Below are 19,629 nucleotides of genomic sequence, written 5' to 3' on the forward strand. Positions count from 1 at the left end.
TGAGCTCATGTTACTTCACCATATTTTTCTCCAGACTTGTGAGAAGCAGGAAATAGGAGGGTCCTCAAGAGATTTTCTTGTTTGACTTGACTTTGGATGGGGAAGGGGAAACAGTGCATCCCAAGTGTGACTGACCAGTGGAGGTACCTTCAGCATGCCTGTTAATTTATTTACTTCAGAACAAGAGTCAGAAGCCAGTCATGATCTACAGATGGGTTACTAAGTAAAAATAGGAAAGCAGTTATATTTAAGTGTCACTGTAAAATATCTGCACTGCACACACTGGCTATGGAAGGAGGATCAAGGATATCTACTGAGCATAAATATTTAACTTCCTCAGTGCCCCCAAATAACATTTCATGGCATAATATTTTCCACATTTCTGAAGACAATTGAGAATAATTTATAATACATGAGGACAGAAACTGAGTTTTTATAAGAACAAATGAAGTTTTTGAAAAGTGTTTATATGTAATTAGTTGATTTAGCAGTGGTAAGTGTGAGTGTATGTATTTAGACGTATGCATATTCAGATGTGTTTGTCCTGTACAGGCTTGAGGCAGTAATGAAATGGGTGCCTTGAATTTCTTTGATCAATTATTCACTAACTGCCATTCAATTGGTTCCTAAAAATTTGGGCTGAATAAACCAAAGGCATAGACTATGGATCTTTGGAGAAAAAAAGATTTCTTTAAACCAAAAAAAAACAAATTCTGGCTTTCACCATCTGAATATTTGAGGTGCCTTTGAGGTATCCTTTTCACATTTGTTTGTTGACGTTTGTTTGTTCACATAGCACAGTGCTTTTATAGCGTGGCAATTTCTGCAAGAAGGGGTCCTCCTGCACATGCAAAAATATTCCTACTTTGCTCAGTGCTGCTGAGTAAGGACTTGCTTCAGGCATGATTCTAGAAAGATGTGCAGTAATCTGGGAGAATTCGGAAACAGAGCAAGCAGAATGAGCAGCTATGTAACTTCTGACCTATAAGGAAGTTGGAGAGTTTGGATTTTCTAGTTGAAAGAGAAAATTTAGGGGGAACACTTAACAGTCTTCGGAACTATGTAAAAGGGCATTGAAAAGAGGAAGAGGCAAACAAATAAAAAGTCAAAATTTGGAGCAATAAAAAGCAGCATTAGCTTTTTTCTTTCTTTTTTTTTTTTTTTTTTTCATTTTGCGGAAGGATCTCAGCTAGTCTGTTTGTTTACATTGGAACATTTGTACAGCCAACTTTAAAGACTTCTGTGTTTCATTGGGAGTTATCCAGACAGTGTGTGAATCGGTATCAAACACTTTAAATGATGGATCACATGCTTTGAATAGCAAGTACTTGAGGCCCTTATTACTGTGGAAAAAATTGTGTGCAGTTCATAAAGTGGAATATAGTCACATAAAATAATGAAATAATTCTCAATACTGTTCAGTGATTGATTCTGACCTTAAATAGGCTAAGTTATTCCTATAAACTGTCCGGCCACATTCAGTATTTATTTTCACTTCTGAATCATTCAGGATTAATGTTTCCAGGTTTTCCCCTATATTATTCAGTCCTTATGTTTCAGATTATTTCCTCTTAGTACTAGCTAGCATTACACTTAAAAAATAAATAAATACACGGCTATTTTCTGCTGATGTTTCCAGTCCCTCATGTCTATATATCTTTCACTCCTTATTTGTAGAGCTGTTGATAGTTACAAAGAGTATTGCTTGAAAAAAAGAAAATATATGCTGAAGATATTTCCAAAATACTATATTAAGTGCGCCAGTGTTTCTGAAATACCTTAAAATGATCTTTCAGTGTCACAGAAATCAGCTCAATCCCAGAAAACTGGAAAACAAAATGAAGATTGCTGCAATTTCTAAATGATTCTCCCCTACATTTCAGCCTCCTTCCTCTTCTTGGAGCAATTCAATAGACACGAAGCCCCTAAAATCCAATTAATATCCCTAGTAAACTAATGGAATAGATGTTACAGAAGAAAATTTCTAGACTTCTAGATAATGTTTGATTCTAATGATGATGTTTTGCTGCTTTTCATAAGAGAAGAAAACAGGCTTAGTGTGTGAGTCCTGTGCCTTCATAAGTAATGTGATTACTTTCACTAGATCAGGAGCATACTGTGAAACTAGGGTTTGCATGTGTGACATCTACCCAGATTGTGAGGAATACAGGTGTAAAGTGGGAATACAGCATCATTACCAGAAGGTAGTAAACAATTAAAAACAAAACAAAAAAATATAACTCTGTTTCTGAAATGCCATTCAGTACTCTGTGACTTTATAAATAAGTTGCTGCCACTCGGTTATTTTCTATGTGTGTGCACATGCATGTGTCTGTGATTGCTTGTAGAGATCTCCTAGCAGATCAATGTAAGTTAGACCATTTTTCTTTTCAGTTGAGCTACACAGTGGTTTATCTGTGTCTTGCCCAGTGGCCAAGGTATTCAAACATTAGAAGGGGAAACATTTAAAAAAAATAAATAAAGAAATTACAATTTGTTCTCCATTTATGCAATAAATTTAGAGATGAGCTGGAATCTATGTCCCAGTTCAAAGTTAGGGTATTTTGAAGTGTATTTGAAGTATCAACTATATCTGCAATTAAATTTTCTATTTACTTATAACCAGTTCTTAGGGAGAGGTGGTACCCACTCACAAGGACATGGATATCAGATGAAATTAGCATAAATACAGCCAAATGAACAATGCAGAATCTTTGGGCCGTGCATGTTTTCTCTTTTCTCCCCATGGCACTGGAGTTGTTGTTCACCTACACTGGAGGAGCTCATCAGAGTCCCCCTGGGCTATGGGAGGAGCGTGTGCTGTACAGAGGGATGGTGTCTCTGCTTCTGTGGGGCTGAGCCTGTGCCACAGCACCCAGCAGCTGCCTCTGCAAGGGAGTGAAGGGAAGCAAAGGGGAGAGCATCGCGTGCTGTAAGCTTGTCAGGACCAACAACAGGCGGAGGACAAGCTTTGCTTATTAATGACGTGATGGAGACCGTAGCTGAAAGGCATGGATCTAGATAAGAGGCTAGAAGGGCAGTTAAATTTCTCTACAGAAACAATTCTTCCCAAAGTGGAGGAAATTTTCAGTCAAAATACAGGGAGAAGAAGATGGGGAATAAATGTACATAAAAGAATGGAAGCAGTGCTAAGCCAAGAATCCATAGTTAAGAGAGAACAGAATAAATGTTAGGAAAAAGGCCAATAATTCCACTTGTCCATCCACCCATTTGTTTCGTTTTATATCTCCCCCTTTAATCTTTCCCTCTGGTGCTTTTGTTTGTGTTTTCATTCTTATGTGCATCACAAAGGTACCTTGTCATGTTAATATTTCTGAAAGCACAAAAGATGTTGCATTTCCCATTATGGCACAGCCTGCTTTCAGTGATTTTAAGTGATCCCTCACCAGTGACTGCCATGAATGTTCAAAGGCTTATTTACCTCTTTTTTTTTTTTTTTCATTGTCTTTGAATTATTTTTTGGATAACCATGAAGTACAACCTAAACTAACTTTGACAATCTCTGGAAAAAAAAGTCGTCTCTAAAAATTGCCTCTGTTGATGTGGGTCAGATCTGCTTGTACATGTATGGGTATCTGAAGGAGCTTTAATTGCTGTGGAGACCTGCCAGATATTTTACTGGACAAGTTGCTCTGTCTGTCAGTGAGCAGAACATCAGGGATCAGGGGGTTTTCCTGCTTTTTGGTGTGGACTCAAATGGTTGCTCATCAGAATCTGATGCGTGCAACTGATTTCAAGAAGTAAATTAGCCACTAAGATGTTTTTGAGCTGCTTGTTTTTAACTGGTGCCAAATACTGTTATTACAGTCCTGCTATCTTCCTGCAACTTGCTCTCATGGCTTTGATATACTTTCCTTTGCTGTGCACAGTCTTCCTACCTGATTAGCCACTTCAAAACTTTATAGAAAGTCAAATTCTGTTTTCACCTGTTACAGACTTGAGTCTAATACTGCAGTGCTGCTGTTAGGAGCGGCAGAGCTCAGTTTACCCAAGAGAGCTTCTAGCACGTCATGCATCTACTTCTGAAACTGATTTTGGTTTTCCCAAATACTTTTTAACTCTTCATGATTGCTGTCAGAGCCACCCAAAGCATTTGAATTTGAACACCAACTATGCTCCGTAGTTTCTCTGCGGAAAAGACAATGCAGAACAGTTAATTTCCCTGTGATGGTCGTGATTTTACAGACCTCTACTATGCCCTCTCTCAGCTTTCTCTCTTCTAGACAAAATCTGACTTCAACCTGAAGCCCGTGCTCGTGCACAGTGATGTGTTTGGAAGCCTGCCTTAAGGCAGGGTGCTAGCTGACAGAACAAGCACCAAGTCAAGCAATTCATCTGAACAGAAGCTTGTATGTTACTGAAAGGGCTTGTAAAGCTAAGAAAAACAAACAAACAAAAAACCTTGGTGCAAGACAGCCATTCCTGACCATTGGCAGTCAGAAGAAATAGTACACTGGAAGGTTTATAATAAAAATAAGCATACACAAAAATACACACATGCAAGCACTTAGTGTAAGAAAAGGCTTGGCAAAAATCCTAAAAATGTGTTTATGGAATCGTTACAGTAATGAAAAAGTCACTGAAAATACGGTTAAGTCAGTGAGTATTTATGAGAGAGAAAACCACACGGGGTCCTGTCTGTTTTGGGCATTTGTGGAGTTTCTGTCATAGCTGTAGTGCAGTTACACCTAGATGTGGATGCTCACTGTTAAGTCTGAGCCACAAAATTGAGCATGTAAGGAAATGGTATTTAGGGGCAAAATAATATTGTTAGTAAGGGAGAATGACGTAATATTGTGGCACAGTTACAAAATAAACAGCATTTTACACTTCTTTGAGTGTACTGTGGCTTCTCCCTGAGCCTTGCTGTGGGCAGAACCACGTGTCCCAGTTGCTCTGGGACTGGGGATAGCAGGGCAGCCTTTCCCTGCCCTTGTTTCCCAGCTGTAGTTTGGCACTTGCAAGTCCCTCTTCCATGGGAGGATGTAGGCTTATATCCCCTTTAGGGGCTTGAAAATGGTCTGTTTTATTCATTTGACGTGTATAGGAAAAGGCGACAAAAAGCAAGAAGCTCATCTGCCTTAGCCTGTCTTGTGTCTTCAGCTGTCCTTGCTTGTGCTGTAAATACCTCGCACCTTGGACGTTATGACATGGGCCGTGCTCTTCCTGTCTATTTACATCTCTGCAAGTCTGATTCCCTCATCTGTGCTGGGCTGCGTTTTCCCTAGCCCCAGTACCAAAAATTAGTACCATTGGGGGTTGGACCTGATGATCTCTTGAGGTCCTTTCCAACCCCTACAATTCTGTGATTTTGTGAAATTGCTCTACATGGCTGGAGGGAAAAGATCACCTTTTCCTTGCGTCTGAATGCCACAAGTGCCACCAAGAGAAAGCTTCAAGATTATTATATGTCTTGCAGGAACACTGGATAGTCGCTCTGCCTTTTAGTCAAGAAATATACAGCTTCTGCACTTGTTCCCTTGTTGGTCGAAAATAGCTTACAAAGAGGGTTTTCCAGGCAGTGTTTATAAAAGTGCCATTCAAGTGGCACTTGAATCTTTAGATGGTTCTTGAAAGTTGTTGTCTTTTGCACAGTCGAGGTACGTTTGCATTAACGCTGTTTGAGGCTGTAGCTGAAGCTCAGTGCTATGTGTGCTGGGGCAGAGATGTGTTATAAGGCCTGCATTCAGTCTAGGCTTGCATCCTTTTCAGCAGCATGCCATTTTTTTTTAAAAGGTGGGTTGGTCAGATTGTAGAACTTTCTTCCTTATTAAGACAGAATCGCAATATGGTGATGGATGCAGGAGAGGTCTGTTTCGGTGGGCATTTTCTGTCTTCTTGATAGCTGGATGTTAATGCGGACTGTTCCCATGCACAGTAAACCCCCTGTGAATGAAAACATCTGCAATCTTAATACCAAATTATGCATACAGGAGTGACATGGTAGGTGCTAAACTGTCTGTGATAGCTGAGTTGTAGTCTGGATTGCTTGGTGATTATCTGCAAAAGCTGTGCTTCCTCTCATGAGAGAAAACCCTATGGATTCTTAGATAATAAACATAAAAGGTCATTATTAGAGGTTGTCTTCCAAGCCAGATTTTGAAGATATGACCATGTGCAAGAAAAGGGGGAGGGAAAGCAATCTTTTTTCTAAGTGACAAGTGACAACACCTCTTTTTTCTTTTTTCAGTCCTGTTTCCCAGGGTTGTCTTGTCCAAGGGGCCTCGCACTTTCCCAAAATATTTTCCTCTGGCTACAGACCAAACGCAAGGACATTAGGCAAAAAAATGTTTCTTTATAAAAATACTGAAAGGGTATCTGTTGAGAGAGGGAAAAGATTTTCACTGAATGATATATAATATCATTGATTTAGCTCCTAGGGCTGAAAATCGTGTTACAAACGTGATTTTTGTACGGGTGCTCTAGATTTTTTTTTTCTGTGTAGTTGTCCATGTACATACAGTACGTGGGAATGTCAGATATAAAAACTTCAGTGATATGACAGACTTTTTCCCAGCTGAATTCTGGCAGGGCTCTCTCCTCTCCCCACTAGCAGGGCTGCTCCCCAAGGTTGCTGGTGGAGGGCGGTGGTGCTAGCTGGGGCTTGCTGGCCCCATAGCTCTCACACATGTGGAAACAGCAGCAGGTCCAATAAACAGCACAGGGTAGTATAAACCTTTCCTCCCAGTGTTTTGATGGCTCTTTTGGCTAGCTGTCAAAAAAGTCAAATTCAAAAGCCCTCAGTGGGCATAGGTTCCTTATTCCAGAAGCTTTCCCAATAGCTGAATCCTCAGAATGGACATGTGCCAGTGGCAAAGGTGAGATTTTTTCCAATCTTTATTTATTTATTTCACAATAATGCCTAGATTCCTTCAGCAAAATGTAGCCCTCTTTTTTTCTTGGCCTTGTACACACACACACACACACACAAAAAGTAGCATGTAACAGTTCATCCCCTGGGAATTTTAAAATCATGACAGATTTAGTAATCTAAATGTCGAAGAGCATAGCAATTACACTCTTTTCCTTGAGAGATTTGCTGCAGCATGAAATAAAACACCCTCCTCCCAGCCACTTTTTTTTTTTTTTTTTTTTTCAGTTGATGAAGAGTGAGGGGAAAGATCCAGTTAGACAGAAAAAGCAGCTTATTGCTAGCTACTGGTGGAAATGAAAAAGAGTGACAGCATTTAGGGACTTGTATTAATAAAATACTGGCTGGTGATGAAGTTCTGTGTCACTGAACTATGTGTCCATATCAGCAATGTTAATCTTAAAAGGTAGGAGCAAAACTGTCCTTCGAGTCAGTTACTGACTCGCGAGTGGAAGCTTTGTTTTCTGAAAGATCCAGGGGGGAGCAGAGGAAGCCAAGTTTCTTTGCTTGGATTTTCTTTGCCTTTTAGGGTTAGATTTCTTACGACCTGTAGCTTTGCAGAAATGGCATCTCGTGGCCCTTTCCCTCTTGTGGAGGGGAAATGGACAAGCCCTGCTCTCTGTCAGAGCATGCTATTCAGAGAAACTGCAGAAGCGAACATTCATTCAGCAGCAACTTTACCGTGTCAGACTGTTGCATGTGTGTAGTGTAAAGCATGGAACCGAGTAATGTAGCCCTCATGCACAGAATGGTTTCCTCATGCAAGCATTCAATACACTTGATTGCAAATGGTAGTGCAAATAGGGGAGAAGGGGCTTAGACCTGCTGATTACAAAGGAGATCCCATTTTCTAAGAAGTGGTGTGCAGACATTGTGGCTTAGAGTAATTTATTCCATGTTTAAAGAAGTGTTCTATTAAAATGTATAACGTGTGTGTCTGTCTGAGCTCCTGCCAACAAAATTTGTTACAAATCACTCGATTTCTGATAGACACATGCTACTTTCCACTTAAATTTCCCACAGATGTTATCTTTAGATTCAGCAATGCCCTAATTTGGGCATAAATGTCTTTTCCCTTTTTAACGAAGAAATTAAAATGTTAAGCAATCTGGAGGCAGCTGAATGATGCTTGCAAGATGCATCAAAACCCCGCAAGACATGGATAGCAAGTGATGCTATTGGGATTAGTTTCTAAGGCTTTGGTATTTTTTAAGAGATAATGAAGTAGATCAGGGCATGTCACTTACCTGCAAACTGATTACAGATTTCACAGATACAGATACCTTACCTGGAGAGTCTTCAGCAGTTATAAGACTGGCATGATGCTACAGGAGACCCAGCCTCAGCTGGAAGCAGCGGTGGGGCATCGGGGCTTTCTGCCAGGGAAGGCAGGCAGTGGAAGAAATGCTCTCCCCACTCATTCCCCGAGTTGTGCAACTGTCTCTCCGGGAAGGGGAAATGTCTGCAGCCTATGCAATCCCTGCTGTCTCTGGTGGGCTAATGTTGGTGGGTGTTGTGATGCAAGCGTTTGTTCTTTTGGAACTGGAAGGAGGCACGTTTAAGGCGTGTGTTTTGAATATGTTACTGAAAAGCTTTCAAACAGAGAAGTAATTTTTCAGAATACCTATTCCAAAAGCAGCTTGTTTTCTTTAAAAATCTCCTGGGGCTTTTGTTCATTTGTTTGTTTTCTTGAGTGCCTGCATTTTTTTCCCCCAAAGATTCATAATTATTCTGTAGCACCACCGGAAAACTATTCTAGGTGGAATTCCCCAGAAATACATTTCTGTCTAAATCCCACAGAAAGTCAGTGAGTTTTGTGCTCCGAATGCAGTTAAGTTCCTTTAAACATTTTACCTAACAAAAAAACAATACATCACTTGAGTTTTATTGGGCAACATTTAGAGCCTGCATGTAAGTTGTCTCTTTGGTGCAGGGGGAGTATTAAATGTTTTAAAAGACGTAGCCCTAAGTTTGGATCATGTCAGTTACAGCAGGAGTAAATGGTATTTTTCACTTCAGTGTCTGCTGAATGAATGATGTGCATTCGGCTAAAAGCTGGTAGCCATGGAGAGAAGCAGCAGCTAATTGAAAGAAACAAAAAGGAATACACATGGGTCTTCTTGTTAGACAAAACAGTTTTGTCCAAGAAAGTAAAAGGCATGTGGTAATGCAATGTTTTTTTTTTTTTCTTCTGTGAGATGGCTACAGTTACAATATACCGTGCAATTAACTGTTTAATTCCACTCTAAGAAATTGCTGCAGGGCATGGTGTAAATGAAGTAGTTTCTCTAGATGTATATGGGACAGACAGGAACTTAATTCTTGCTGTGTTTCAAAATTTCTCCTTTGGTGCATGCCACCACCATACACACTTTCCCTGGTAGCAGAGACCAAAATGTGCCTAAGGCATCCAGCTTCTCTGACAGCTTTGCACTTCTCAGGCTGGTGCTGCAGACCCAAAGTCCCTATTCAAACCCTGGGTGTGATGCAAGAGCAAATATTTGTGCTATTAGATAGAAGCTGGGAGAGGCAAGTGACTTGCCAAGCAACAGAGTGGAATCTGTTTGTCTCAGGAGCTCTTGAATGGCTCTTGGACTAAATGTTGACGCCTCAACACTGCTCTCCTACAGAAAGGAGTTAGTGAAATAGAAACAGAACTGGGCAAGAGTCTTGGTCAGAAGTTTGGGCACAAAACTGTGAAAGAAAACATTTTGTACAGATGTGCTAGGATAGGTAAAGTTTTCTGGTCAAGATAAATCCTCAAGGAAAAGCAACGTAAAAACAACTGTCTGAAGTTCTAAAAAATTGAACATTTTGAAAAAGTGTTCCAGATACAAAAAACAAAACAAACAAAACAAACAAACAAACAAAAAAAACCTATAAGTATGTTTTAAAAAACATTGTTATTCAGAAAACCCTTTTCATTAGACCCAGACCAAAAATAAAACGAAATTAGTATATCATCCCTTTTGGTTTGCTGAAAACTGAAGACGTGTTGTTTTAGATTCTTGTTCTGTAACTTTCATCACGCTCAACAAACCAAAGGTCAGGTATTTTGTACAGCCCAGATCCAGCAGTGCTTAGATCACTGTGAGAGCTTAGATGTAATAATCTTTCTTTCGGGTCGATACCTCTATAATAGGCATTGTTTTTATTACTGCAATGATGACTGTAGTTGCTGACTCTAGCATAGCTGTTTAGCTGTCTCTATGAAGTTGAAGCTAACATGATACTTAGATTATAAGTGGGAAAGGAAGTAAAAAAGGATTTGGATTTTTTTTTTTTTTAAATGAAGTAGACAGCTACTGAAAGACTCTTACAAACCCATATGCCATTTAAATTTTATACAGATCTTACTTTACCTGCTTCTGTGGAATATAGGTTTTGCCAGTTGTTTAGCATGGAAGTCAGCTTTACCCTATACTAATATTTTTATTGCATGCAATACTCAAGTGTTTCTGGTAACTGACATTAACAGAATTATCCAATTAACAAATACTTTAAGTAGGAAAGGAAGGAGCCTGGCTATCTCACATTGAAACATAGTTTCTTCTTTTTTTTTTTTCTCCTGACAATGTTTGATTGCATCCTTCATTATTTCTGACAGTATTTCATTTCCGGTTTTGCTTACACTGTGCCTACAAAAATAAAAGGAGCAAAGTGACTTTAAAATAAAGCAGGCAAGACAACTGATATTAAAAAAAGAAAAAAAAGAGAAGAGGGTGCCAAGCCAAAATCCTGAATTCATATGCATATGTACACCCACACACTGAGCTTTAAGAGAGTCCAAAGCTTGGATGTTGTGGCTCTGGTTCTGTTCCAGTTTGCCCATAACCCAATTTCAAGTGTCTGGGCTCACAGTTACATTTGAAGTAAAGGCACTGATTGAAAATACTTTGTGAAGAGGTTATGAGAAAAGACTTATCTACTAAATGCAGCCAAGATTTAAGTCATTCTTTCAGACGTGAAGCATTTGGCAGCGAGAGATCATTTTCATCAAAAAGGAAACCCTAGTTCATTATTTTTGGTCTGAGAATAATTTGGTTCTCTGTTTAATGCTACTCATTCTACCAGCAAACAGCTGACAAAAATGTTAATTAGTATTGGCAATTGCACCAACACAAATACCAGTTTGATTTTAGAAGAAATCATGAAGCTTTTAATCCTGTTTATTGATTAGATAGGCTGACTGTCTGAGAAGGAAATATGGGGAGACTTTCATTTAAAGACTCTGTCTTTAAAAAGTGTTCAAAGCTCTTTGCAAGTATATCTAGTAAATACAAGACCAGTTCTGATTTAACATGATTAAGGTAATTAACTGGAAGCATGAATTGGTCAAAATTTTTAGATAGCGATTAAGTCCATGTTCTAACCCTGTAGGTTGCTGCTGACTGAAAAATTCCCATAAAGGACAGCTCATCCAGTCACCAGCATTCTGGATTATCCTTTCAATGTTCTTGACTAGGAAATTGTTTGATTAATACAGAGCTGCTTCTAAACAAAGGTAGTAAGCATGCTCACCAACTTTTTCACGTGCTACTACTATTTTGAGATGCCTCAGTTTAGGGGCATACTCTAAAAAGTATACTTTTCGGAAGAATCAGAAAGGTATCATATCATTTTGAGGTGTATCAAGTTGGTACCAAGTGTTACCTGTCACTTTTGAAAGAATGGACAGTGTAGCAGATGGAGGCAAAATTATAAATTCTGGAATTTGTACTATGAGTGTACTAAAACAGATTCTTTGCAGCCTCAGATTCTACATCTCTGCTTATTTCTTGCTACAGAAAATACCTTTTTATTATGACTTGTTGCTTCCAGTTTACTGAATAAAAACTTATTATTTGATATCACAAGTTTTCCAAAATACCAAAGTGATGTGACAGTAACATTATCTGTGTTTTGCCAAACAGATTGGCTTCAGCTACCCACATAAATTTTCTGGATCTTTTGATCAAATCCTCCACCCTGTTGCAAGTTTGGAATTCATGCCAAATACAGCATCCAGCAGTAGATAAATCTGAATTCTTTCATGTGAACTACAGTTATTTTTTATTCTTATTTCTGATAAATCTTTTGTTTATATTGTTATTAAAGCTGGTCAAACAATTTATTCAATTTTAAAATATATGTTCAAGTCAGCCAGTTTAACATACATTCTCTAAAAACTGTCTTACCAGTACTCATTATAAATACTACAATTTTTCGCTTCATAATTATTTGTGAATACATATTGCTAGCTATTGTTATTACCCATTTTTTTAATAGTTGGAGAAATTGTATTTTTATTGAAGAATGAAGTCTGGACACTGGGGAAACAAAAAAAAGAAAAGTTGATGTAGTTCATCCACTGAAGTGAGTGGGACTCTTGCTGAAATTTCCATTTAGCATGTCTGACAGAAATGGGCTTACATGCATCAAGCTGCTTCAATCAATGTATTTACAAAAACCTGGTTGGGGAAGTATTGTTGCTGATAGTTTTCATCAGGAACACTGAGTCCAGCCACATTACCTGTTATTTAAGAAAGCTTAATTCAGTTAGAAACAGGTGCAAAAAAAAGTGCTTAAATTGTCCACGGCTCAAGAGATCTAACAAGGGAGAAAAAGAATGTTGAGCCAGCGTGGTCAGGCAAAATAAAGAGGGATATGAATGGAGTCTATAAATACATTAGAAAAGAAGTACTATTTAAGCTAAGGGAAATGCTGACAAAAGAACAGATGGGTGTAATCTGTGAGTGTAGCTATTCTGATTTTTAGAACATTTCTAATTCTGAAAGAAATGAGTCTAAGACAACTTTCCACTAAGAGTACCAGAAGCAAAGGCGTGCGCACAGAAAAAAACCCAAGCCCCAAACCAAAAAATCTCTAATTGATTTTAAGCAGAGCCTGAGCGGCATATGAAAAAGATTAAATGGCCTGGTTGCCTGCAAAAACAAGGGACTGAACTCAATGACCCAAGAGTCCCTTCCAATCTGCTGTTCTTAATTAGATGTATGAGTATCATGGGAGCTCTTTGAGCCTCCAGCCTGTTCCTGCAAGAGCATCCTTTTATTTATGTAACTTCCCACTGAAATCCCTGCAAATCTGCAGATCCCCACTGACATGTAGGTGATATGGATTCTTGGATCAAATTCCAGGGAGGGTTCATGGTCTCAGAAGAAAATTCCGTATCTGGCATCTGTTTTCCTTCTTGGTTTTACATGCGGCTTCTGTTTCAGTTCAGAAATTCCCTTGTTCCGTTTTCCTCATGAAGATAACTTTTCTTCTTGAAGAATAATGTAAACGTCAATAAAGCATGCACTTATAATAAAAATGTATATGGGTGGAAGTCCTTTTACATGCAGAATACCTGTTTCAGAGACTTGAGCACCCTTGTCACTAAAATCTGTGCAGGTAGGGCATTCAGTGGTTTGTTCTTCCCTTGAACCAACTTTCTGCTCTTCTTCACCACAGATCAGAATCACAGAATGGCTTGGGTTGGAAGGGACTTTAAAGAACACCTATTTCCAACCCCCCTGCCACAGGCAGGGACGCCAGCCACTAGATCACGTTGCCCAGGGTCCCATCCAACCTGTGCCATGAAACACGTAGTTCTCATAGGATCAGTGGAATAAGTATGAAGGTAACCTAAGCCTCTGGTCTGTGGAAAACTCTTGGAAAACAAAATTCTTGATCTGATAGTTTCGTAGACACACAGATTTTTCATGCTCTTTACTGCAAAAAGCAGTAATTTGAGATTGGATTGTTATCTTACCACTTGTGATCAATTCAAAATCCTCACTGGAGTCTTTCCTTGATGCAGGAATATCTGGCCATTTCTGTCTCAGCTGATTCACCTATAAACGAGTATCATGACAATCAAAGCCTCAGGGCACTGTGCTGAGGACCGAACGGTTTTGCAAGGGATGTCTGGAGTCTCTGATAGAAAGTCCTACTTGTAAATTATTAGGATAAAGATCTTTCCTAGAAATTGAAGATTGTGTTGGAAGTTCTTACATGCCATGATGACAGATGGGAATGGAATGATTCGCGCTAATTTGGGATAGCTGGTGACAAAGCCCGACAACTTGAGTTATTGCTTTCAATTGTTCTGTGCTTCTCTAACGTGCTGTTTTCCCAGGAACGTTCACCAATGACAATAACCCCAGCAGCTCTTACTGTTTACTAGCTTGTTTCATGAAAGTCACGACCTCAAAAGCTTCTAAAGCAATCCCAGGACCATTTGCTCATACCAGCAGCTGTGCCAAGGTTGACCGCTAGGCACCCGGTGCTGAGAGGGAAGTGCAGTATCAGGGCCTGAGAGGAATAAAAGCCAGCATCAGGTGTAGAGAAAAGATGAGTGACATTTTATTCTTCCTCAGTGGTAGTGTTTTATCCTTTCTCAGTGGTAGTATTTTATCTTAGACTTTGTACTGAAAATAATGTAGTATTTCTTTGTATTCTGGACATTTTAATAATAATAAAATATATCATAGAATATATTATGTTTTCTAAAATGTTATTGAAGCAAACCTCTGTCTTTGAAATGACTTGTTAAAAGGTTGTTAAATCCAATCCTGATTATTAAGCCAATGAAGCCATAATAGTGCTATTCTGCTCTGCACTGCAGACGGTGGCTGGGGATCTTGTCTCTGGGTATCTAAGGCACAACCAGTAATCTCTGGCAGGTATAGACCAAGAAATCATTTGCACAAAAAAACTTGCAGCTTATCTTTGAACAACATGATCTAGTGGAAGGTGTCCCTGCCCATGGCAGGGGGGTTGGATGAGGTGATCTTTAAAGACCCATCCAACCTAAACCATTCTGTGATTGAGCATGGGCCAAGAAGTTCCTTTGGCCACAGGTCTGCAAAACTCCACAAACCCTTCTCAGAAGTTTGCAGCCTGTAAATGGAAAAGAGACAGTCTATCCAAAGTGAGTTAGCCTGGAAGTCCTGTTGCATTTTAGTTGTAAAGTTAAAGCTGAAATGTCTTTTGTTATCATGCAGCACCTGACATGCTTCTCTTCTGCTTGGACAATTTTCTCAATATTGTTTGTACAGGTGACAAACCTGCAATGCCTCATTACGTTACAAGCAGCAGCAGTTGCAAGTGACTTGAATTTAGTCTGTTAGATGTTTTAGAAATGCAGACTGTCTTCATTTTCTATTAAGTAGAAGGTCTGAACTCATAGATACCAGATCACCTTTGCTCATGCAGAGAACACAGGCAAAGGCAAGAATGTCTGTCTGTGAGGAGTGTCAGGACAACTTCCTTGCTTTATGTTGCCCATGCTCTTGACATGTAAAAAAAAAAAAAAAAAGCCATCATCTGTACTGCTGTTTCTTCATATTCACAAGACTGTCAGGAGAGTTAAATTTCTTAATAACAGTGTAGGTAAATGGCAAGTACTGCATGTGTATTAAAGATGGTCAATTGCACTGGAGGTTATTTCAGTGCATATTTTGGACTGGACAATTTTATTCATTTCTGTCTTTACAGATGTATACAAGATTTGCCAATGCAAGTCATTTTGAAATTCACTGAACAATTACGTTTTGTTTCTTCACATTTAAGGTAGCAGGTATTTTGTGCCTGCAGGAGTCCCAGTTTCCAAAATCTCCTGGCCTTATTTCTCTTCTTTTTAACTTGCAGGATATATTAATTGAAATGATGTTTGAAGGAATTCTATTCATATTCATATATTCAATTCTATTCATACAAGGAAATGCATGCAAAACCATAATGGAAACATAGAAAGTGTAGCCATTTGTCAAGAGATATGAAATCTGTTGGCTTGGAACACACTTCGAGTTTACTTATTCTTGTGGCCTTAGAGTTCTTTTCTTTCAGAAGTCACAAAGCTTTATTATTGATGGAATTGGGTGATTCTGAGATATTTTGATTTATATTTGGATGATTTGAAACGAGCAGTTAAAGCTGCTAGCCGCACTTTCATCTATTTTTTTTTCTACTGTTTCTCCTTAGCTATTATTAATAGTGATGAACATGTTATATTTTTCAGTCCCAACATTTCAGAATTGTTTAAATTCTGGCTATCCCTAGCTTTGGATCCCAAAGGAAGCCATTTAACGTTGCCTCATAATCCAGAGTGCTGACTGCCAGCTCTTTGAGGATCCATAGTCCTTGGTGGTGCTGAAACAAGGACTAAGATGGCTTAGTTCTTGGCTTAAGAGCAGAACACCAAAAATGAATGAACAAATTCCGGGGAAAGACGGACATTAAATGACTTACATCAGAGTTCACTGTGATAGCAGTGATTCCCTTTCCCCTGGGAAGCCCAGAAGATTCTCTGTTAGCATGGGCTTTGATTATCTGAAGCTGACAGCATGTGTTTAACTCCCGTCAGGAGTGTATTGTCTGATCTGCTTTTCCATCTGACCCAGAACGCACCAGTGATACTCTTCAGATTAGATACTGCCAAAATGAATACTGGTGCTGACCAAAACTAGAATTCTGTACTTAGAATAAAATATATATATATATATTTTTTAAAGCCGATGATCTCACATAAGAATAGAATTCCAACTGGTAATATGTTTTGCTTTGTTTCCATTAGGTCATTCCTACTGGGAGATGATATACAAAATAGTCTACCAAATAGTACCAGAAAAAGTCATAGATATGCGCAGACATAAGAACTAACAAAATTTTGCTTTAGTATTTCTGTGAATGCATTCATAAACAAGAAACGTGGGCTTGCAGTGATTTGTTTATGCAGAAAATGGGGGGAGAAAGACTTTTTTTTTTTCAGATAAATTGCTTTATACTATTTGTACATTGTTGAGAGGCCAACAAACAAACAAATGAACAAAACACACAACCTTCCCCCCCCAAATTAGGGTAGACACTAGCCCCTTCTAGAAGGCTGTATGGATTTTGGACTGGGACAGGCTTCTGTTCAGAACACAAGCAGAATGAGGTTGGGTCAGCCTGCACCCACCGAGGTAGACATGTTCTGTATGGTGTTCTTACGCGTGTATACATTTGTGTTATGTAGGGATGAAAGTCTTGGCAAATATTCTTATATGCATTTTCTACTGCATAAATAATTTTGACAGCTTTGTTGAATAAATCAGGATTGACTTCATATATACAGTTCCTGAACACTTTCCAAATGTGTTCATATAAATCTCTATTTCGCAACCTGTTTATGGTGATCTGTTACAAAGCCATTTGGCTCTAGTGAACGTTTCACCCATTGTCTGTAGACGTAACATATCTTTTCAGTATTACAAACAACAGAAAGACTTACCGCCAGCACTACTGCAGGTTCTGCAAATGAACTATCCATTATACTGTCACGGTGTTCCTAGGGATACAGGTGCATCCTTTCTTCAAACCAAAGAAAAACTACAGGAATTTGATGAAAGAGATCTGTGCAAAGGAAATCTTTATACGATACAGCACTGTCAGATGTATTATTGTATCTGATTTTAAACTGCATGTGTGAGTTTGTTGCAGCTATCATTTAAAAATATGTTATCGATAGAAAACTGCAGACACCTTTAGTTACCTTCCCTAAAGCATACCTGCTGTAGTATCATTTCAAAGGGCCTCAGATTTCCCCATAAATCTGCTGATAGTGGCTAGGTGGAGAGAGTAAACTTTTTATTTTCTCTGTTTAGCTAGGAATCCTTTTGGTAAGGTTCAGTGCAAGCAACCAAATCACTTGTGAGAATGAAAGAAAATATTTTTTCCAGTATTAAAGAGAGTTTGCAGTCTTTTTGCATAGTTGTACTGCTGAGGTGGGTGTGGATAGAAAGTTGAAGTGTTGCCTTCAGGGGGCAGTGGCGACCAACCCCAGGTCGCTCGGCTCACAGACACCAATGTGGTGGATGGCAAACGGCGTTTATTGTCGAGTCACATGGCGTCATGTACCCGAGGCCCATAGCGTCACTTCTGCTCACTGACATCACAGACCACACACTACTGACCATCAAGGGAGGGGCTCCACCTTTCCGTGCTGCGCCACATCGTCCGGCCGACAGACCCTAACCACCCACATTGAAGTCTGGTAGGAAAGTTGCAAATGCGCTGCATTTGAATGTGCTTAGACAAAATAGCTCTGAATTCTATTTTTTTTCCCCTTGGGTGAGGAGAGCTGAAGAAGATTCTGGATAGCTTATTTTCCTCATAAGCTGTCAGTTTGGCATGATTTTTTGCGTGTGAAAAATGCAAAGCTAACCTGTCTTTGAGGGAAGAATTAAGACTTTCCTCTTTCTGAAATCACGATGCCTTTAGGAGGAGCCTAGCATATGAAAAGAGCTCCACAAAAACTCTCTCTTCTCTCTGCTATTGCACGTGGGACTTACAGTCTAAGAGCCTGCTCTCTGCCCTTTTTCTGGTAGGGCAAGTTTCCATGAAAAGAACTGGAAAACTGCTGTCGTACTCTTCTGAAATTGGAGAGAAGAAATGCTTTTTACCCTTTGGCCAACCCCTAAGAGAGAGAGGTCTTATTTCCTCCCCATCCTCACCCTACAGAATGGGTAGTGATGTAGAAACAAGGATCAATATTTCCTTCCTTCATAGGTTTTTCTTAGGATTTTTTGGTACATGAATGACTACAACATGTTATAGTATTAAATTATTGCCTCTGCGCTTCCATAGCACAGTGTACCAGCTATTGAACCTTGAACTCCTCTTCTTGTAGCATTTACCTGTACTCTGGTGGCCTTCCTTCTGTCACTCACTGAGAGTGCTTATTAAATCCTCCAGAGTGGCAGCATGTGGTGATGCTCCTCTCAGCTTTCTAGTACCTTGGAATAGCCAAGACATTGCAATGTGTGTGTGTGTGGCTAATACACGAGTTATTTCTATTACATTTCACGCAACTTCAAATGAATTTGAATTATGATGCAAAAGCCAGTGAATTAATGTGTTTCTGGGTCCTTCTAGGGTCAGTTTTTGAAGCCATACAGTTATGTTTGGAAGATTGATTCTCTTGGACTCCAGAACTTCAATCTCAAGAGACATCTGTATTAAAGTAATTTAGTATCAGTCACAGGGCTTGTTTACATGGGGAGGTTGAGCAGCACTGCTACAGCTGAATAGCTTTACTTCAGTGTAACTCCCCCATGTGGACACTGCGCTGTGGAATAGAGCTGATTTATTTTGAAATAATTACTCACTAATTGTTCCAGAATAGAGTGTCCACAGGAGGGAGTTATGCAGAAATAGCTGTAACAGAGTAGGTAAAGCTCAGCTGATTAAATTCACTGCATAGGAATGCCTTGTGCAAGGGTGGCACAAAATTATCTGGGGTAAAAATGCAAGAGTTAGTCAGCATTGCTCTCCCTGACGGACCATGTTGGTAGCGTTAGCTGTTTCTCCTATGCAAAGATTTGTAGTTTCCACAGTGCTTCGGGAAACTGCAGCATTTTTGCTTTGATAGACTCTCTTTGTTCTCCAAATAACTCAGTAAATTTAATATAAAATACAGCTTTGTCCTCTGTGTGACCTTCCCCCTCCCCCCAATTTCTTTTCACTTTCTAAATTGAGTTTACACCCTCTTGAATATATAATACTTGGGTGGAAAATAAGCTTTTTATTTCTTTTTTATTCTCTTCCCCGACCTGCTGGTATTTGTCAGTTCACTGCTGCCCCTTCATGCCTCTCATTAGCTCTTAGTTAAAGAATACCTTCTTGAAAGATCTGTTCACCCTGATCACCATCTGGTCAGCCTTTACCACTACAAGGGAGGCAGGATGTCTGCTTTTTTTTTTTTTTTTTTTTTG

At 39.2% G+C, this 19,629-nt stretch overlaps 1 long non-coding RNA gene across 1 annotated transcript in view; it reads left to right on the plus strand.

Annotated features, from left to right (window-relative positions):
- The window catches only part of LOC110353218 (uncharacterized), a 234,280-nt gene that overhangs the window by 48,004 nt on the left and 166,647 nt on the right, over positions 1-19,629 (plus strand). The gene's annotated exons all lie outside the window — the stretch shown is intronic.

This window comes from Anas platyrhynchos, chromosome 1, assembly GCF_047663525.1.
Source record: "Anas platyrhynchos isolate ZD024472 breed Pekin duck chromosome 1, IASCAAS_PekinDuck_T2T, whole genome shotgun sequence".
NCBI lineage: Eukaryota > Metazoa > Chordata > Aves > Anseriformes > Anatidae > Anas > Anas platyrhynchos.